At 41.9% G+C, this 22,976-nt stretch overlaps 1 long non-coding RNA gene across 1 annotated transcript; it reads right to left on the bottom strand.

Annotated features, from left to right (window-relative positions):
• Positions 1-1,500: 1,500 nt before the first annotated feature.
• On the bottom strand, positions 1,501-4,335 carry LOC121275337. Its single transcript, XR_005942385.1, has 2 exons — positions 4,046-4,335; positions 1,501-3,645 (listed from the first exon to the last, which is right to left on the bottom strand). It is a non-coding gene; the product is annotated as an uncharacterized LOC121275337 (long non-coding RNA).
• Positions 4,336-22,976: the final 18,641 nt, after the last annotated feature.

A 22,976-nucleotide genomic window follows, 5' to 3' on the forward strand; every position in this document is an offset into this window, starting at 1 on the left:
GTTTCTATGTTCCTTTGTTCTTATGTTCCAAAATCTCCTACAACTGGATTTTGTTACCAGCCAAAAACGCCACATTTTCGTCATTAGTTCCATACCCCTTTCTGGTTGTTCATTCAGACTGAATCAGCCCTAATCTTTGGGACTCTTTCCCCAAACCCTGCTGCCTCTCAACCTTCTTCCCCACCTTTAAAAGGTTTCTCAAGTTATACCTCAAACCTCATATCCTTATTTCCAAGCTTTTGTCCACCTCTGCAATATTACTTGCCTTCACCCCTCAGTCCAACCTTAGCTGAACTGCCACCAAAGCTATTATCCCCCCCACCGACATTGTCACCTCAAGATCTGTTTCCAACGTCCTCCTTGCCAGTCTCCTGATCTTTATACTCCATAAGCTCCAGATCATTCACACTCTGTTTGCCCATATCCTGTCCCCTATTAATCCCTGTTTGACCATCAATACATCTGCACTGACCTACACTACTTCTCTCTCCTCCAAATGTATTGCACTGAAAATCATTGCCCTAGGATACATACATATTCCTCAATGGCCTATTTCCAATCTAACATCTTTACCTTTATTTCCCCTGATCTGGCTCGAGTCTCCTGTCCATTCCCATCCTTCCCCAGCTCTATTTTCAGTACAGGCTCAAAAAACATCACAGCCCTAATCCTTGGAACTCTTTCCTCAAATGCCTGCTGCCTCTCAACCTTTTCCCCCACCTTTAAAAGCTTTCCCAAAATTTTTCAGTCAAACTTTTAGCTCACCAGTCCTAACTCTCATTCCTACTCCTCCACTCTTCTGTGCTGTGGATCATTTTTCAATATTAAGTGATAGAAATGCAAATTATTGTTGTACTCAGATCACTGTGGAAAACCTGCTTGTAAAGAGAGTACCTGGAAATAGCCCTTTCACTTCAAACAAAAACAACTTGAGAGCCTCCTGTCTCAGGGTATACTCAATCTTGTCATTCGCCAGCTTCTCCACAACTTGGCAAGGGCCAACACATCCTGTATGCATTCTTCTTTCTCTCAGATTCTCAGGGTCATTACAACATTGATGAAAGAAGGAGTTCGGGTGATTGGAATTGCTCAATCCTAGCCATAGAAACCATAGTTCTCTTGTCTCCTCTCCCTCCTGCAGTACCATTCATTCGCTGTGTCACAGAGGGAGGACCAACTCTGCCAAAAGCAGAGACTTGGCAGCTTGCCCCACTTAGCTTTCAACTGATGTCCTAGTTATTGAAAGGAGCAGACTGAACAGGCAGAGGATGATTGATAGAATTCTGGCTTAAAGAATGCCCATCACTCAAAAGGTTTATAATAATAAATGCAAAGGATAGGGAAGAAGAATTGCCCCCACCCCCATCACCACACTCCCCAACCTTGCAAACTTGTGTAGGATCCTTCCAGTCTGTCAGATAAAGGTCTTAACGCTAGTCTCATCAGAGTGTTTGCATGAGGCATTCTGCTCTTCTAAAAGAAGCTCAGTAAAAGGACACATTTCAGGGCAAGATTTTATTTGTGTGGTTTCTGTCAATGGTATTAAAAAAAAACGACCTGATTCAATGGTGCAGGGTGAAGATTAACAATGCTGAATAGGACATCACCAGACTAATTTAAATGTATTTTTGACATTTATAAACTGGCATATGAGAATTGAACAGAGCACTGGAGAAATGGCCACACACAGTACAGGAAATTTAAATAGTTATTTCCTCCCAGATCATGAGACAACAACAAAAATTGCTTCAAAATGGCACTTAAAACCATTCGGAAGCCTTATCCTATTGAGGTCAATGTTCTGTAAGTACATATTATTTTCTTCTTTGTTTCCTTACTTGCCAAATTTGAAACAATATGAATTTGCCTGTCTCCGTTATTTCCTGAGCAGTAAGAACCCTCTGCTATATATCACTCAGAAAAGGAGAAGGCTTACAATTTGGTATAATTTTAGTACTACGTAATATTCGTATTTGATAATATAGCTATTTGATGTTAATACCAAAACTATGTGGCTGAATTTTCTTGGACTTTTCCTCCTTTGTTGCCTTAACATTGGCGGAAGCCCATTTATACACATAAACAGGGATTCTACCAATCCCGCTGAAGTTATGGCAATGGAGCAGGCAAAGCTTCGAGCAAATTCACCCTTTTAAGCTGTAGCATTATCTGCCACTGTGATATTTAACCGAGGCTAGTGCCGAAATTTCTGACGTGGAACAACTGTTAAAATTCAGAATTCCTTGATTCAGTTCACAGCTTTTTGCAACACCAAATCTCTTATTGCAAAACTTTACTGAAGTCATCTTAGAAGTGAGGGTGTTATACAACATGAAGTTTCTCACATAAGGAATGGCATCCTTACATCCCTTGTAGGTGAGAATGAAACACTGCAGTAATAAATGTACACATCCTAGAGACATTTCCAAGTAACTTACTTGGAGTTTAATTTAACCTTCCTCCTCTTCTGCTCGGCATTTACACTGCCACCTTTTAACATGGCCACTTTACCACAGTGTCCAGAATCCCACCCATGCAGGCACATTCAACTCTGTTTTTTGTTTGAGAATTATTCACGGTAAGTTATACTCAATAAGCCCTTCCTTTGAGTTGCCCTGTTTTAAACCATTTTGATTTAAAGTCATGTAGTTTCAGGGCCCATATTCCCGAGTTAAGTCTTCAATTTCGATTTTAAGTTGTTTAAGTCATTCCGTTTCGTCATTGCACATCATCGTTCTGCGTCGTTTTGCATCTCCTCGGTTGCATTGTTTCACGTCGCCATTTCATGCCACGTCATCTTGCATCGCCATTTCATGTCAGCTTGACATTGGGTCCTGTGACCGAGTTTGTCATTCTGAATCAAATGCGAGGAGAGGCATTCGATCGCACTCAAAGGTAACACAATATGTTCTTCAAAAACTTTGAACCAAATTTTCCAAGCATATCCAAATGAACAGGACTTTTTTTTTGCAAGGAAGAGCTTGAAAACCCAGAAAAGGCCCATTTCGTGACTCTGCAAGCTGATTTAAATTTTGCAGCACCAGATATGCCTGTTGAGGAATTTTACATCAGGTGAGGTAGCCATTTTGAAGTCTGTGGGAGACAGGTATTTGCAGCTGTATACAGGTAAAATTGCTTTCCTTGTCCCAGGACGTGCTTGGGTGAAAAGAAAGGTATAGTACTTAACCTCCAGGAGTCTGATTCTGAAATCTTCTGACTAACTTTGGAGCCCCAAATATGGCTGTTGTTGTCTGCAGCAAATGAGGCAGAGAGACCATTTTAAAGCCAGTGAGACAGCCATTTACTTCTCCCAATTAAGCCAACATGCCCAGCATCGAGGTGCTAATCACTCAAAGCCACCTTCACCAAAATGCTTCAGGGATGTCCACAAAGATGTCCACATCTCCACTGACTCATGGTGACCAACCAAGTTGGGAGAAGTTTTATTCAGGAAGGCACCAAGCACCTAGAGATGTCATCTGGGACATGCAGTTCAAGGTGGTGGAGAGAGTGAAAAAAGCTCCAGACAACCCGTCTCCAATCCTCCAAGCACCACCCGCTCTGCATGTGGCAGAGTCTGCAGATCGCACATTGGACAGATCAAACTGGAGTGGAAGCAAGCCTTCCTTGATCCCGAGGGAGTGCCTAAGAAGAAATAGAGACTGATGAGTTTCTTATTTAATTTGAATTTAAACAGTGTTTCTTTTATATTTAATGATTAATTTTATTTTCCAAATTATTAGAATACACAGTACTGCACATGTATGGTACAGAATTTCAATTTGTACGTTGGTTTTCCCAGGCAAGAACTGTTCATAGGAACCTAACGCTGTCTTTAGCATTGTTTCCCAAGGGAATCCGTGATTCACTTAAAGTTGTTTCATTTGAAGTCGCTATTTTAAGGAATGCAATTACAACTTTAAGCGAGAACTTACTGTACTGACAAAAAAATGCTTAACACCACTTTACATCATGGGAGATTTCCTCTCAAACAAAATTATAAACGCAGACATAAAGAATGTAGCTATGATTTTGCAAAACCTACCATTTTGAAGAGGCCTATGTCACAGTTGCCCTTTACTGGAGATAAAGCACGGTAGTTTGAATCTGTGAATTGAATTGTGAGTCTAGAGATTAAAATTTCACGCAGCTTCGAGAGTAACACTGCAAGTTCTTCAGTTTACATTCAAAGTGCTAGACTAGAATTGTGCAATTAGCTACATACCAGGGTAATTTCGCAATTATAGAAATGGTATTAGTCACTGAACAATCCCTATGTTATCTGGCCAAGAGGCTAGGGAACTATGCTTAAGACTGCATCTTAAATTCCTGCCGTTGGCTGTGTCTGAATTCCATATAGTTTAAACATTATCATACCATCTTCCTATCCATTGCCATATAAACCTGGACTGAAAGGCAGGTACCATCAAATAGTTATCATGTGAGCTGTCTAGTCATTTGGATAGAACTAATAATGTCACTCAGCTGCCTCTTATGGAAATAAACAGAATAAACCAGTCAACAAGTACTGTGTCCTGTAATTTAAACTGTTTCCTACATTGCTACCAACTACCAGGGAGACAATTCCCCTCCTCCAGCAATATTATGGTGATTCCACATGAGCCACTGTCTCTTGTTCAATCATTTTAGCAGAAAAGTAGACATGCAGTTCTGGCAGAAAGGATTGACAATGCTTGTGGCTGATCTTGGGATTGCTTCAATCTAAAAATGGATTTCAAAGAATTGAGAGAAAGCAGGAGCAAGATTTTGCCCTTTAGTTCGGGACCCTAACAACAAGGTCAAGTGGAGGTCAAAACCCTGCACTGTGTGGAAATCAGTCACCCAGGTAGTCATATTCCTCAAATTGGGCAATTAGTGACCAGTGGTCTTGCTTGCTGTTCATTTAAGGACTGTGTGAGGGCTGTTGAAGATGGAGAGCCAACAGGAGGCCCTCCAACTCAGAAGGAGATGAAGCCTGCAATCCAGGTAAGAGAGAGGAAGGGCATCCATTTTGAGACACAAACTCTCCAACTTTTTAAACTTTGAAATTAAAAAATGGTCTCAGCAGCCTAGCCACCATTGCGAAGGAGGAGCCCTGCCACATGTGGCGGTCTGCCGCTGCAGATATGGCCATGCAGAAAGGGAGGGTCTCAAAGCCTCCCTGGAGAGCTGGCCTTCAGTTTTCCAGATGGAAACTACCTCCATGCAGCTGGCCTAGTCCATGTCAACTTGCAGGGGGGGGGGTGGAGGGGGAAGGCCACAGTCCAATTAGTAAATGCCGGTTGGCTTCTGACAGAAGGATAGCCCTGCTGACTCCCATCTTGCCTCCACACCCACCCGCCTCCTTTGTTGCCCCATATGGGGCTAAAGATCCTGCCCCTAGAATTAGCCAAGAACAAGATTTTGAAACACCACCAGAACATTCGTTAAAATGAACGGTACAGAGCACTTCTGTGCCCTAAGATGTAAAGTACATGGCAGGCATTACCACAACAGTATCGTATACCTGGACATGGTGGAGGATGAATGAATTCAGGCTCAGCAGGAACAGTGTGACTGATTTGTACCTTGTGACTGAAAAAGATCCACAAGAACAGTCTACCATTCACACTGTGCTACAGGGGAAATAAAGGTCAATGCCTTCAATTTTTTAACACCTGATCATTCTGGATATCCACAAAGATCAAATGAAGAATGAAAAGCTTTGCACCACTCCATTAGGGAGGAAATTGAAAGACTGTCTTGCCACGCACCCAGCTACATAAACCAATATTGGTCAGTAGCAGCAGCAAGCAGCCAAAGCTTTGCCTTCAGCTCAGGGTACTACTGACTGTATGCATGTCGCTATTGTAATTGCTATTAATTCTATGGCATACCTAATATCATAAGGCAAATTTTCTGTAAATGTACAGAGGATACAACCCTCAATTTACAGTGGGTGAACAGTGCTTTCCTTCTGACATAATCCAGTCTGCCACAGCTTTTTGAAGATGGGTTCCTGGGTTCTTTGAGGTATGAGTATGCGCTACAGCCATGGCTCATGATACTGTTGTACAACACCTGAGAACAACACCTAAGGCACCTCGGAGAACCAGGGACCTCATTCATTAGTGTTTTGGCAAGTTAAAGCAGCATTTAGATGTTTGGAGGGGGCCGGTTTGCACACTTGGCTAGTCAGCTAGCATGTGGTTCAGAATAATGACAACAAGCATGGGGTTTGATCCCCTTTCTGGCTGAGATAGCCTTGGGGCCTGCCTTCTCGCCCTGACCCATAGTAACATCACAGCACAGGCTGTGGTTTGGCGACCCTCAAATGATTGAGGATGCTATCTGGAAAAGAAGACTATGTTTGGGTCAGTTAGGAGAGGGCTTTACAATATACCACCGACAAGCTGTGGTATCTTGCACAATATTCATATTGATAGGCCAGGCCATGGACTTGAAGGGCACATCATGCAACAGAAGGAGAATGGTGACATGTGGCAGCCGCTATCAACAGCTCAGCAACCACAGGCAGGGAGATACTTGTGTACGGAACTTGTTGCTGCGTTCTTCCAGTTGGTCACTGTTACTTTAATTTGAATATATTTACTGTAGCTGAATGCTGTTTGCTTTATCTTTAATTGAGAGGGCTGCATATCCTCCATAATATTTACTTTTTTGTATAATGAACATTTAATTTTCTGCACAAGTAAAGGAATGACAGCTTGCTGCAAAGTACATTATAAGTGAACAAACTATTTCACATTAGACTCCATGGTTTTCATATTTTAATCTGTTTAGCTGGATCTTATTCCCTTTGTGCACTGTAAATTTCATCATTTTAATGGCCTCCATGCTCCCTTTGTTGAATCAATGATGGGTTGCTCCTTTTAAGTCAGCAGGCCCATCAGCAAGGGTTGCTGAAGCCTCATTGCTTGTATCTGCAACTAACCCTGATAAATCTGAATCAATGTGAGAGTGCTTCTGGGATCTTTATTCTAGATGTGGTGCCTATTGTCACTTGTGCAGGGTTTGTGTTAGCACAGAGCTGACGCTGGCTTAAACGCCAATCCAATTCTTCTATGCTACTCCACTCACGATATTGTTGGATGGTGCCTCCTTATGATTCCCTTATGAGTACAGAATAGTTGGCATCTATGAAGTCTCTGAGTCCCTCTCTTAGGATTGTATGTAAATATTCTCTGAATAAATAGAAGATGGCTATGACAGCCTCTTACAGTTTGACCTCAAAGCTTTCAATAGCAACAGTGGAAGCATCTGTGAGAAATGCTACCCCACCCATGATTCCTGAGATCAGCACAATAGGAGGCCCAGCATTTCTATTGCTCAATGGAAGATTGCAGTACAAACAACTATTGGTCCAACAACCAACATCACCTTCCATCATGGTGTGGTCAAAGACAAATGAACATGGGTTGTGAGTTCTGATACACTCCATTGGAAAACAAGTCAACCAAGAGCAATGTTGCAAGTTGGGTCAACCTTATATAATAACTTAGCTACAGTGCTGATGCTCACTCCTGTAAGCAGTCTGATTACTTTCAGGAATGTCCATTCCGCCCAATATCTATCCATACAATACCATAACCAAGGAGTGTAACAATAAGATCCCCTTTGATTTGATTTGAACTGGATTCTGTGTCTTTTGCATGTGTCCTGAAATGAGCTTCTCTGACCATTCAGTCTATGCAGACTGAGAAACAGCAGTGCAATGAGGTTTGATCATTGTTAAGCTTTTGAAATTAATTTATACACAATCTCACTTCTTGCTATGGGTCTTTCGTAGGCTGACTTATTTGTTTTGGTATTGCTTTTTTTTTCTAGGCAACTTATATTGCCCTCCTTCTATATTTTAATTTCCAGCCTGAGCTCCAGAATAGCCTGTTGTTTATAAACTGACTGACTGCCCAAGTGTTTCTTTTGTACTATATTCAGAGGAACTGGAATGTCAGGACCTCCAACTCCTTTCCCATTCAGGAACTTGCCAACAGGCTTGTTACCCAAACAGGTCTCCCCTTCTCCCGAGAGTTTGTTATCAGCATGCCGACACCTCATGAATATATTAGAAATATCTACACTAATAGTGGTGGTTTTATTAGGCAATTAGGATGAGATAATTGCAGAATACACCTGGTCATTGTAGACAACAATGAGGATAGTTACCTCATTAATACATCAACCCCTCCCTGTCTCAGTGCTGAAATTGATTTTTTTTATACCTATGTGAATTCACTCTGTTTTAAAACACAATGCTTAAACATAACCCATTGCCAAATCAGCTCTATGGAGGAAAAAGTCAACAAACCTAAAAAAAAGCTATCTACCACTCCATGCAACTTAAAATTGGCATTCATGGTGGACTTGCAAACTGTATCATTTCCCATACTCCACCACTGCCCCTTTCACCACTGTTTTCCCTTTCTCCCTTGCAGTGACCAATTTGTTTCATCTCACACTTCCTTAGCCATATCTCGATATATTTTTGGAAAAAGCGTCTTCCGTGCCGGTGTCAGATGTGGGTTTTGTATGATTAACAGTCTTGCCAAATGGTTCTGTGCTCTCCTTGTCCCTGTTTCTGTGAGGAGAGAAAACAGTACACTATTGGACTGGTTCCACCATCCTACACTGTCAGTGACGAGTTGTATTTACAGCCAATGCATTGCAGGAAATCATGATGGAAGGAAAATCATGACTGCCGGGATCCACTTTCTGAAAATGCAAGTATAAGTCATATCCGTTCAGGTACATCATTATCCTCATTATTGCTCAATTTTACACAGTTGATATGGACAGGTTGATGTAGCATACTCTGAAATTCACAAAACGCAAGATTTAGTTGGTATTTGTCCACTGGTATGTGAACAGCAGCAGCATCTACAGTGCTAAGGTGTTCTGGAGTCTCCCTCTCATATAGAGACAATTTGCTCCTCACGTGGAGTGACAGGATTCATCTGATATGGACCACCATACCTCTTTTTCAGCCATTTCAGAACAAGTATTGCAGATTTCATAGCAGGATTACTGAAATTTTTACCGCTTAAGCTGGAAAATTGGCTTGTTAGTGACTTGACGAGTATTTGATGATCAATATTGCAAGTGCTTTGCAATTAATTTTTTTGTGCATTCAGTTAATGAATTTTGCGTTCCATAAATTCGTCAATCTTGCTGTTTTGTTCGGAAATCATAATCATTCGAGATAAGAAGGCATTTAATCCCTTTATTTAAAAAGGAAAATGTAGCATTATGCAGGCTAATTTGAAATAGATAGCATTAGATTAAGATTCACCATCGTATTTTCACTCAGCCGTATCATCTGCATTTGACTTTAATTTGGCAGAGGTGGACTCGCCGGAGAGGTAAAACTTTCTTTTTCTGATGATTGCACTCACTTGAGCATTAAAAGTATAAAAAGAAAGTTGGATTACTTCGGCAATTCGTTGTTGTCTTTCCATCCAGAACTTGTTTTTCAAAGTTTGCAATGTGGCTGTTAACTGCCCTTTTAAGCATTGTTTCTCAAGAAAGACTTAAACTGAAACTTTGCAATGGCTTTATTACACAGTATCCAACCCCTGTAGTTGCCTTAAGAGAAAAGCTGTTGGTTAAAAATAGTTTAAAAGCTCAATGGGCAGTGGCTGATCTCCCAACTGAGGCCTCCATTGGTACTCCATTGAATAGGCCGCTGAGATACTGAGGACAATTTTAACCTAACCCACCTTTTGGGAAGCTGGGCTCAGGTTTAACACTAGTTTTAAACTTTGCCCAACTTTACTCTCCATTGAGGACGGGCAAGTTAACTTAAAATTGCCTCAGTTATTGCAAAATATAATGAAGCCAGCTCCAGAAATACTGCATACTGGCTTTTAGTTTTGAATTACTGTGCATTATTTGAAACATCTCCTCAACCTGGACTGAATTTTAAATGTGACATTTTGATAAAGTTTTGAGTGCTTGATTCATAAATCACATTTGAGTAAAATTATCTACAGTTGTTCTCACTAGAAGACATGAATGAAAAATGTTAATCTTGAAAATAATTAACTTCAGCAAGATAAGTTATGGAGGAATTTTCCCAGTGAGGAACACAAGGTCAAGGCATATCCTGGATATATATTTCATGCCATCATTTTGAATAATTTGTTTTATTTTCCTGCTGAAATATCTCCCCCCACCCACTCCAAAAAAACTCATTAAAATGCTTTTCTGGTTTCTTCTAGTTGAAAGTATTGAAGATGCCCACATGGGGGAGCCATAAACATACATAGAAAATTGGGAGGAAGAACGCAAAGATTGGGTGAAAATCTCTTAAAGTGACAGGCATCCCTTTTGGATTCCTCGTTCTCCTCTTGCCCATGATTTGTGATGGTTAAGTCAAGACTAAGAATGAGAAACAATACACTAGGCAACCAACTTTCAGTTTTGAATTGCTGTGCATAAGTTAAATCAGAAGCAAGTTATGCCCATTACCAAATTTGCAATATGTCGCATGTTTTTTCACTCTGGAATGAATATCCAATGTGACATTTCTGCAAAGGTTTTCAGCATTTGATTCATAAATCACATTTGAGTCAAATTATCTATGTGCATAGGTTTGGGATAAAAGTAAAAAGTGTACTTTAGGATTATTGTTTTTCCTCTAAAGGCAACTACATGTCCTAAAAATGAGATAATCTTGCTGAAGCCAAGAGACAAATAATGTCTATGTGAGAAAGCTTTTTCCATTTGGCTAGTCATTGTGGGCACTTTGCCATATTTCCCCGTTCAGTATATCGGATGAACATCTTGAACTAGCTCTTGATGCCATCAGCTCCCTGAGCCGTGCCCGAACAAGTCAGTGATAAACAATAGCTAATAGCCCGAGGGAGCTGGCATATCTCAACTCATTTCCTGCTGATCTTTCATATACGTCCATGCAAGCTTCTCAGAGCAAATGCCAAATCTTATACCAAGTGTCTGCTGCAAAATGCAACATATCAAAAAGCTTTTTGCTAATTTAACTGAATGGTGGCAACGGAATCTTTTTTAAGTGTTGTGCAGAGAATGAAAGTTACACTCATATAGCATCTAATTGGTGCAGCTTTGTGCATTTAAATCATTCTTTGCGCATTTAAACTGTTCTTTGCATGAATGTAAGCCTCAAGCACTTAAAGTGGGGCTGGCTGTATCATCTTGCATGAGAACTCCAGGGGTCCTAAACAGGGTATTCAATATGGCTGCAGTCATAATCAACTAACATAACTTTTTTGTATGTTTGAGTTACAGAGGAACAATCCACGTCCGCAGTGTTTTTGCTTTGGAGTATAACAAAATGGTTTAAATTGCCATTGCATACATACAAAAATGCCATCATTTTTGTATGGCTTATGTTTGCATATAATCTTCATAATTCTGATGGTAATGAAAACACACTGCCTCTATTAGTATTTGCTAGTTAGCTGTCACTCTTATAAATATAAAGTTAAAAAAAGCATACATTAGAATCTTGCTGAATCACTTTTTCTAAAATGAAGCCCATGTTACACAGCGCAGTCAATTTTCACTCATTCATTCTGAGCTGGATAAATGTGCCAAGTCACTCATAAACTTTCATGCAATGTCAATTACAGACACGCCAGCATTTCCACTCGGTGGGAGATGAGTACAGTGCAGGTCAGTGGATAGCTGCTGACCCAAAAGCTGAAAATAGAAAGATCATCGTACTTTAAATGAGGCTTTTTTCTTGTGCAAGAGCAGCTTGCATGACAAAATTGACAGCTGTGACAAGAGGGGTTATTTCTGATACAGTGGTGGCCATATTGTCTCCCAGTGCTGTTACAACAATAACTGTGGGCAGGGTTTTTAGGTTGGCATACGGGCGCAATTGGCAAGCCTGGGAGCGGCCAGGGAACTGTCCGCCACAGTGATAGGCCCACAACAATGATTTCATGCTGGCTGGCCAACTAGTGGCCAGTCAGCATGAGACACACGCTGATATGATCAGCGCTGCCTGGATTGGAGGGTTGGGAGGAGGGCAAGCACTGAAGTCAGCGCAGGCACAGGGGGAGCGCTCACAGAAAGCTCCCTGAAGGCAGAGAGCTGCCTCAAGGAGCTGAAGACTTCAAAAGCATCAAATAGAGATTTTTAAATCCGGAAAATAACATCCATGCAACACAAGCAGTCAGCTGAGCCTTGACATTATAAAAATTCTGTGCATAGATTTTTACTTTTTAAAATTTACTAACGGAAACCTCATCCCATCCTTAGATGAGGTTTCCTGAAAAATGCAAAGGCCGCCTGGTCGATTCGCCTGCTCACCAACCATAACGTTGAACGGGCAGCGAAAAATCCCAGTTAATTGCACCGTTAATGGGCTTAGTAGCCCTTTTAATTGTCAGCGGGCACGCTTCCGAGTGTAGCACGCGCCTGCTGACCGAAATATTGCGCGAGTACACGATGGCGTCAGGACACTCACCCAATGTCATCATGCGCTGTTTTACACTCAAGCGGACCTGGCATCCACCCGCCCGCTCAGTGAAAATTTCTGGCCTGTGTTTCTGCTTCATTCCAAAATGTGTTTTCATCTTATTTGGCTTTTGAAACTCTGCAAAGGAATTTCATTAAGTGAAAATTGTTACAGATTCCATCTTGGAATTGTTAAACAAAGTTTACTTTCTCAGTTCTCGTTTAAAAGTAACAATGTATAGGTTTGACGTATTCAAATACCAAAATGCTGGGGCATGGCAGGTTTAAAGTATATGAGCTGAGTTTCTGATCTTGCCTGTATTTGTTATTGCAGGGAGAAGCTGAATTGAGTCCAGGCATCACTACCCCTAGGAGAGGTGGTGTGGATGGGCTGGCGGGTGGGGTGGTAGTTGGGGAATTAGACAGTCAACTCTGGACTGTTCTAATGTCATTCCTAGTGGTTGACTCAGGGTAAATTGGTAGACATCGGGGAGCAATCTCCCATCCTTGGTGCAGCTGGGCCTGGGCGATTAGGGGAACTGGACAAATTTCCATGAAATATAATTTGACCCAAACTCCATAATGCAGCAGCTTAAATACACAAAGATTCACTGTTGCTAATTTCCCAAGCAAAGCCTTCCCATTGTTCTAAAACTATCATGCTACCAAACAACTTCTCCTCCATCCTCTACTTACTGATATCATTGGGGATATGCCCATCATCTGACAGAAACCTTCCTCCTTCAAAATGGCCATTATCACCCCTTCCCCACCTTCTCAAAAAACTTATCCCAAATCCTTTTTTCTGTGTACATTTTTATCACCAAGTCTCAAATTTCCTTTCCAACTGAAAATCATTGGCTCCTTTGCTCCAGGTCAATTTAAAATCTGTGTCCTCATCTTTAAATACTTCCAAGGCTTTACTCACCTTAACTTAGTGACTTCTTTGAGCCCTACGTCCATTTATTCATTCGTTTGATATTTGGCTGCCCCTTCTTCTCCATCCTCTATTCTCCACCTGTGTTGGCTTCTCTTTCAGTTCTCAGGCCCTGTCCTTTCATTGAAGCCTTCAGTCTTACTCACTCCCTTCCTGTTTTCAAATGCCTTCTCTAGGCCTTAGTCCCACTTTATACAGATCCAACTTGCTCTCAAACTATACTTCACTATTATTGAGATCAACAGAAATGACCAGAGAATGGAAGAGACCTGGGTTATGCAACTGGCAGATCAGGACGACGCTGGTCCAGAATTCAACATAAGAAAATGACATGTGGCCTAAATGTCCAGTTAATAAGCCATAGCAAGATAGATCTTGATTTTATGCCCTCATGGATTTTAGCTGGGAGAGGTGAAAAGCAGGCTGGTAACTCAACATCACCTGGGTTGCAGCACGGCACAAGGTTAAAATGTTGCCTAGGATGCCACCAAAGCATCAACAGTATCTGAACAATGAGTCCCTCTCAAGTTAGAGCATTATACTGTTTGTTAGGAAGAACATGGAGAGACAATACAAAATAAAGGGTACAACTCTAAAATGGGTGCAGCAGCAGGGGTCCTGGGGGTATATGTGCATAAGTCAGGCATGATAGAGCAGGTACTAGAACCTACAGTATGCATTTACACCCAGGTCCCTCTGCTCCTGCACCCCCTTTAGAGTTGTACCCTTTATTTTATATTGTCTCTTCATGCTCTTCCTACCAAACTTTATAATGCTATGGCTTGACAGGGACTCATTGTTCAGGTACTGCTGAGACTGCTGTGGCACCCCAGGCAAGATTTTAACCTTGTGCCATAGTGCAAACCAGGTGATAGTGCCATAGTGCAAACCGGGCGATAGTGCCATAGTGCAAACCAGGTGATAGTGCCATAGTGCAAACCGAGCGATAGTGCCATAGTGCAAACCGGGCGACAGTGCCATAGTGCAAACCGGGCGATAGTGCCATAGTGCAAACCGTGTGATAGTGAGTCATCAGTAGTTAGTAAAAGACGCAAAGGTGATATGAGAAAAAGGTATTTTCACGCAGCAAGTGGATTCAGGTTTGGAATGCACTCTGTGAGTGGAGGCAAGTTCAACTGAAGCACTCAGAAGGGAATTAGACTGTTATCTGAAAAGGAATATATGCAGGGTTATTGGGAGAAGGCAGGAGAATTATACTAGGTGAGTTGCTCTTTCAAAGAGCTGGTGCAGACACGATGGGCCAATTGCCTCCTTCTGCACTGTGACAATTGTGTGATTCTGTAAATATTCAGGCCTTTGCCCTTTATTATCTCAAAAATTTATTCCCATTCCTTTCAAAGATTGAGCTCTGCTTTTGCCTTTATAAATATAAATGACTTTCAGTTAATAGTGCATTGAGTGCAAATAGTTACAATTAGATTCAGCAGGGCTGTGGTGTGCCACACACATCACTAATATCCTTGGATTTAGTTGGCTTCATGGAGTTATTTTATGGAAGGGAGATTTTCTCATTGAACTAGATGCACATTTACAATGAACTACATGATTTTTTTTTTAAAGATACAGTTCAATGTTCAACCTTATCCAAATGTCCCCACATATACTGAAAGTGGGACTTGCTGCAGCCAGTCTGTACATCCTGAAGCAGGATGCTAAGAATGATTGAATCTGTTGAACTGTGTGACATAAGTATAGCCTGAAGTCTTTTTAACTGAAGGATGTGCTGCATCGTATACCTTTAAAATTTGGGCTGGGTTTTAAAAATAACGTTGATCATGCCTATATTTATATTTTGCTTGGGCCTTGCATGAGAAGCAGGATCATGCTTGCTTGTTTTTGCCCAACCCACTATTGATTAGACTACGTTCACACATGAAGGATAATCTATTGGAGGGATTCGGCTATTCTTAAACACCCTGTCTCCCAGCTAGCAGTTTCTGGAGCTAAGGACAGAAAAAAATAAAAGGAAAAGGAAATGCTTAGCTTTCAAGAGAGGTCTTTTTTTTTATATAGTTCTCTTGAACATTATTTGCGCTCCTGCTTTTATAATAATTAAAATTAAGTTGTGAGCATCCTTGTTCTCCATTATATCTGGTACTCCAAGGGTGTGCATTGTACCTACACTCAGGTAAAAATCTATAACTTGTCCTATTCAACGCTGATCTGGGTGTCTGACTCAAAGATTACTGCTTTCTGCCTCTGAAATATTGCCCACCTGCAATACTACCACAGCTCATCTGCTGCAAACATCCCCTTTGTCTTTGTCTTCCTCAAAGTCGGCCGTTCCAATGTTCTTCTCTACATCATCCCACCTTCCACATAGCATAAACTTGAGCTCTTCCTAAACTTTTCTGCTTGTATTCTATCCTGTACAGAATCCTATTCACTCACCACCCTTGCTGACCAAAAAACAGAAAATGCTGGAAATACTCAGCAGGCCTAGCAGCATCTCTGGGGACTGAAACAGAGTTAACTTTTCAAGCCTGTGACCTGTCATTTGAACTGAGGAAAGTTAGAAATGTAATAGGTTTTGAGCAAGTGAAATGAGGCAAGATGGAAGAAGAAGGAAAAGGTGGACAGCAGTGGAGACTAAGTGACAAAAGACTTCATGCTGCAGGGCCAAAGGGAGTGGTAATGGGACAAGCAAAGAAGCAAAAGATGTTTCTCGAGAAGGTGTGAATGGCAGAAATGGCAAGACACCACTGACTTACCGACACCACTGACCACTGACCTACCTTGACTCTCCATCTCCCAATCATCTCCAAATTGAAAATCCGATCCTTGAGTTTAAAAGTCCTTCCTGGACTTACTCCTCCCTATCTCTGCACCCTCCTTCAGCCTTACAATCCTGCCCTTGAAAACATTGCTCCTCTGACCCTGTCCTTTTGAACATCCCCTCCTTTCCATCCACCATGTGCAGCCATGTCTTGAACTGCCTATGTTGTAGAAATCCCTCCCTTGAATCATCTGTTTCTCCATCTCTCTCTCTCTTCTGTTAAGACCCCGCTGAAAGCCCACTTCTTTGACCTGGCATATGGTTGCTCCCACTAATATTGTTTGCATTTCCTTACAGCTCTGTCAGTGCCTTGGAATGTCTCCTGGCCCGTCGTGGAACCCAGTATATAAATGTAGTTGCTGTGATTTTAGGTGCAGCATTTTTTTTAAGTATATAAAGCTATACAAAAATTATACAAGGTAAATAATCAGACAAATCACACACTAAAGGATATTGTTGCTATTAGTGAATGGCAGGTAGTTGGTGGCAGTGCCCCTTTGCCTTTCATGAGATGCTCCTGAAACTCCTTCCCCCTGACCAGGTTGCTGTTGAACATTCCTCAGGTGGTAGCAACAGCTTCTGGACACCCAAAACCCCCACTCCCCTCCCACTCACTGGCCAGCTGCTGCTTTCTGTCCTTGTCTGGTGGGCAGCTGGCCAGCAGCATGCAGAGTTAAAATGTCCTGCATCTCAAACTTAGGCCAGTGAAAACGTTGTGAAGTCACTCAGTTCTACCTGCCTGAAACCTGATCGGGTTAGAATAAACCCCGAGACTGCTGAGTGACGCTGGTAAACCCTTGCATGCTGTGACAGAATTAGAAAAGCCAGTGCCATATTAAACATTTAACAAACGTATTTAAATTTTGTCCCTGTATTTACCTCCTTGTTGAAACATATCCTCCTGTACGATAGAAACTTGAATTATCAGTTCTGGCAGCTGTGATAATGGCAAATGTATTCTCCATCCAGATGTGTGTGCCACTGTTGTTAATTGTTTATCAATTGTGTGCTAATTCTATTCAGGGTTAGGTATTAATTGGGGGCTCACTTGTGCTTATATATAGGCTGAAAGAGGATTTTTTTTTTTTGTTTTCTTGAGGTGCATGTTATGACCCATGTGTCTCTAACTAAAAGCTTGTAAGTGAATAAAAGACGAGGCTCCAGTATTCTATTCTTCATCACCTGACTCTCTGAGTTTGGAGAACTGTGTGTTGTTACATAAGTTAGCTCAACCTTAAACAGAAACAGTGGGGAAAGAAAGCACTGAGATTTACAGGAAACAAACAAAAAATAGAATTTCTTTTGGGGTTGCTGGAAACCGATAAGGGCTGCAGTGGAAACAGATGCACTCCATTTGAGTGTTTACATACCATGACTGTCAGTATCAAGTGTACAGCATCTTCTTTACATCAAGAAATTGCAATTTCAATTGGTCATGAATGTCATTGTGATTTATAATGTCATGCAAATTACAAAATACAGTGACAGGAAAAGGTTTTTTTTCTCTTTCCCATCTTTATTTTCTCCTCCTTTCTGAAGTTGCTGACTGTTGCTGTAGAGCTGTGGGCCCATGACAAGCTTTAAGCTTGAGTCTAGACTGTGAACATCAGCAAGCTGTTCAAATGTTTACAGCTGATTCCAATTCTGTCCTCACTCAGCAATCACAGTTTTTTAGTACAAGCCATTGGATCATTGTCAGTATTGGGAACCTTGGCTGACTTTTCCTTCTCCGAGCCCAGGGATGCGAGGGCCAATGGTAGTAACCCTACTGCCACCCAAGCTGAGATCAGCTAACTCAGCCAGACAAGGCAATCAGAGCTGTAACCCTCTGCTCTCAGTTACTTGCTGTCAAACTGAGCCAGAAGAACTCCAACATCTGTTTTCAATATAAACTGTAATTAGTAGATCAAAGAATCTGGGCCCCCATTTTAACACAACGCGCCCAACGGAGTTTTGGTGGATGAACGGTCATAGCTATAAAAATTGACAGCATGCCTTCCTGCCAGAAAGCTGCCAAAAGCCGTTTTAACTCTGGAGCCAAGTCCAATGGCAAATGCACTCTTAGAAAGAGGTACATACTAATGAGTAAATTCAAATAGGGATCTGATGATGTCACTTGGATCCTGTTGTGATTTTGAGTGGGTGGACCACTCTTCCCACTCCTGTACCATGACCTCTGGTGCTATCCTAGGCCCCCTTGTATTCCTCATCTACATTAGCCCAACAGCTAAGTGCTGAGTAGAAGCAAGCTGAAGTGGCTTTGCAATCTGACTGACATGACTGCAAGCTGCATTTAAAGGGGAGTTCACCTGCAGACACAAAGGCCGTTGAGATCTGCATGGCATGGTGGGAAGTGCATTTCCATGACAGTTCAGAGCTTCCAGTTTGCTTCTTTCTGATTTTGCTCCCCTTACCCTCAGGGTCAGCAGGCTAAGAGTTGCTTTCATGGATATTTCTGAAGAGCAGTGCAGACCAGCTGTTTTCTCTCTTCATTTTTTTCATCGATTGTGGGCACCTCTGGCAAGGCTAACATTTGTTTCCCATCCCTACTTGTGCTAGAACTGAGTGGCTTGTTTGACCATTTAAGAGTCAACCACGTTGCTATGGGCCTGGAGTCACATGTAGGCCAGACCAGGTAAGGACAGCAGACTTCCTTCCCTAAAGGACATTAGTGACCAGATGGATTTTTCTTTATGACAATTGATGATAGTTTCATGGTCACCATTAATGGTGGTAGCTTTTCAATTCCAGGTTTATTTATTGAATTTAAATTCTGCTGTCCCCAGAGATTCTGCTTGAGACTCTGGATTACTAGTCCAGTGGCAATACCAATATGCCATCGTCTCCCCAGGACTTATGCTGACCTCTTGCTGGAGCAGAGGGCTATGATTTATCAGTGCACGGCAAAGTTGCCACTGCTCTCAATGGACTGAATGTTCCCATGGGTGTCGGGATCATTTCCGGGTCCCAAACCCCGTGTGTTTTAGTCGTGTAACCGCTGGTGTAATTTTACAAGAGGCAGCTAAGTAGTAAGCCTCTGCGTTTGCCATTGAATTCGGGGCGGCGAGTGACACAGGAATGCAGAAGGGCCAACTAAGGGTCAAAGGGAGGGCCGACCGGCAATCCCACCAGGAAAAATGAGAACCACTCAGGCAGAAGGAGCATGAGAGGCATTCCCCTAATTGTCCAAAAGGCTTGCAAAAACTGATGGCCAGAACTGTCAGGGGCATCAGTTTACAGAGGAAATGCCTCCAGATGAATGCATTTGGCTGCAGATGTGCATCCTAACTCTAATCCTAGCCCTTTCTGTTCTTTTATACATGAATGTGCACTCTGATCTCTCACTGTGAAGCTGGCCCAATGTGTTTTTCCAGGCTCTTGACAAAGTGTGAAGCCCATTTGCCCTTTGGAAAATTTCACTGAAGTGCAAAAGTAGATGCTAATTGCCCTTTTCAATACCTTAATTGGCTACCTGCCACTGCCAGGAAGGTAGCCAGTGCCGCTGGGAGTCCAAATCTGGGAAAAGTGCATGAAGGTGGGAACATGTCAGGGAACTACCGAAGTCACCTTCCTATGCATTCCAGCCAATGTTTTAGCTCCAGGCTGCTGCAGGATATATCACCCGCATCTCCCAGTTTGCAGTGCACAGCTACATCAAGTAAATCACCAGAGCAGGTCACCCAGACAGAGAATATACTAGGCTGCTCTAGCCTTCCTAACCAGAGCAGATTACCTCCGTGATAGATGCCAAAAGGCACAATGAGAGAACTCAGTGATTAGCAGCATTTGAAGATTCCCTGATGCCAAGACTGCACTGATATAGCTTTCTGGGCACCAGAAGGTAAGCTGACAGTTTAAGGGAACGTGAAAGGTTTTACACTATATCAGTCTTCAACTGGTGCGTGATCACAACACCTTCATTCTGTGACACTCATCCATCCCCCCACTATTCCACACATCCGAAATATCAGGGTTTAACTCCTGAGGGATGAGGAATAACCCTTACACACATGACTGATCCCCTCTCTCCACAACCTCACTGAAGTTGCAAATGTAATGAAGGTGTTAATTTTAATTTCAAATACAGAAGTCTAGTGAATTATTTTGTCACCCAAGTAGTTAACTAATGGAGATTTTCTTAACAGAAGGTTTCATCACTCAAATACTCCTGAGAAGTGGCACCCAGTGGCTTCAGCACAGCTAGTGGAAGGTTTATGTTGGCATCCTTGAGTTAACTTTCTGGTCCCATGGTTGACATTGGTGAGGGGGTGGTGAGGGACAACACATGCTAACAGCTTGAGCAAGAGCTTCCACTGCCACTCATATGGGCCCTGGGGCTCAGCACTTCAGCTAATTTGCAGAACAGCAAACTGCAGAAGATGAGTAACTACAGATCCCCAATCTCTCCAAGGCGAATGCCTTGTCTATGCCCAAGCCAGAGCATAAGTTTGAGAGCAAACCTACAAAACTGAATAATGCTAGGGCAAGCTTGTATTCAAATCAGCTTAGTTCAAGCATGTGGAAGTCAATGTGATAAGAATAATGCCTTTGTTGTTTGCCATTGCTAAGATTACTAAACTATGCGGAAATGAAACATGAACTAACCCCTCACTGACTGTCAAGCTACATGCAAAATATTTGACAGATAGCAGGAAGCACGGGTCACTAAAAGTAAAATCCTAAGTCTTGTGATCCAAAAATCTCCAATCCTTTGTTCTCCCACTGAATAGATATCTCAAAATCATAACTGCAAAGAATACTGAGAGATATTATATAATCCTGTCTGAATTATTCAGAAACAGAAGCACTTGGACTGTTGTGAACCAATTGATCTGAGACTTTGATGGTACTTTTATAAGACCACTAATTGCTATGCATTTCCCTACATTTATACAATGGTACTGCAAAAGTTTTCCCTTCACCCACTCCATGTTTTGTTACAAAAGCAGAAAATGTTGGAAACACACAGAGAGGGAAACAGAGCTAAGGTTTTAGGTCGTTGACCTTTCACCAGAACTGGCAGATGTGAAGGAGGGAGCAGGCTGAGAAGCTAAATGGCCTATTCCCTGTTCTTATGTTCCTGTTACTGCACCAATATGAGGGTTTATCTACTTATAACATTCCTCTCCCAAAGACAATCACCTCTGCAGCTTTTCCTGTACAATTTACTGGATGCTGGGGACCATTCCCTTAGATCCCCAGCTGTGGTGCCTCCGAGTATCCAATTTTGATGGCTGGCTGTCACTTCCTGGTGATGTTGCAGCTGTTTTGATTAGAACATCAGCAAATGGCACACTGCTGAGCCCCTCTGTTAAAACAGGCCCACTTCCCTCATACCACTTCTGGACATAGCCTGGTGTTTGCTAGGCTGCATTCCAACCTGGGAATTAAAATAAACCCTAAAGGCAAAGCATTAGTAAAGATCTTGTACTGAGATCGCCTACCAAAGGTTATGGGTGTGTGGTGGTACTGGATTACTTGCATCCAGGCCTGTTATAACTTGTCTGTATCCACACTCTCCTCCAGTTCAATTAACGTTACATGATACATTACGGGGACAGAACTTTTGTCATCAGGGCCTGTTTATAGCCTTCTTATTTTAAACTGGCTATAGCAGATGCTTGGTATATTTGGCTCTGACAGCACTTCATCAGAAAAAGCTATCTGAGGACAGAATGGGTTTAACATCTAAAGTCTCGGCTAATTAAAAGCCTTTTTATGAGGTTTCAAATGCAATGAGCTTTCTTTCGCTTAAACAGGAAGGAAAATCTAGAGGCTGTACTTGCTGTTTTTCATTTTGAATAGAAGAAATTGCCAATTGGATCAAAAGTTCTCAAAATGCCTTACATATTTAATGGACATTATTAGGACGGCCAAACAAGAAGAAAGCCTCTTCTCAATCTTTCAATATCAATAAAAAAATTAACGGTTTTAACTAAAAGTGTTCTAAACATCGTCATTGCTCTTCTATAAAAGGGGGGGCACTTAAGCTTTCCTTCCTCTTTAAATAATCCAATAACCCATTAAAAATAAAATGTTTGACTCCTTAGTTTCATTGGAAGGCGTTAACAATTGAATTATTGCGCAGCTGATGACTTGCAGACACTGTTCTTTTGCACACTGACCTACATTATGAAGGAAACTTCACTGTACTTTGCACACTGCTACATTATGAAGGAGAAAAGAAAGGCTTGTATTTATACCATGCAATAAACCACCACCGGATGCCCCAAAGCACATTAAAGTCCAGCTAAATGCTTTGAAGTATAGTCACTGTTGTGATGTAAGAGACATGGCAGCCAACTTCTGCACAGGCAAGCTCCCATGTACAGCAATGTGATAATGACCAGATAGTCTGTTCTTATGGTATTGAACTGGGGGTAAATATAGGCCAGGACACCGGGGATAACTCACCTGCTCTTCTTCCAAATAGGACCATGAAATCTTTTACATCCAACTGAAGGGGCAATTTAACATCTTACCTTCATGACAACAATACCAACCACGCAGCACTCCCTTAGCGCTGCACTGGACTATCAGGCCCTGGAGTGGGACTTGAACCCACAAACTTCTGAATGGAATCTTCCAGTCCCACCAACAGCAGGGAGCATGGAAGGTGGGAGAACTTAACTTGACGTGATGCTAAAAATCAGATTCCTGATGTCAGAATGAACTGTTGGAGTTATGTTCTTGGGGTTTTAAAGGCGGGTCAAGCTTTTCGATGAGCAATGTCAGGAAGCCCCTTTGCATGCATTAGCATGCCATGCATGCTCATTAAAAGGTCACCTCACTGGAATTAAG

Source organism: Carcharodon carcharias, chromosome 2 (assembly GCF_017639515.1).
Source record: "Carcharodon carcharias isolate sCarCar2 chromosome 2, sCarCar2.pri, whole genome shotgun sequence".
Classification (NCBI taxonomy): domain Eukaryota; kingdom Metazoa; phylum Chordata; class Chondrichthyes; order Lamniformes; family Lamnidae; genus Carcharodon; species Carcharodon carcharias.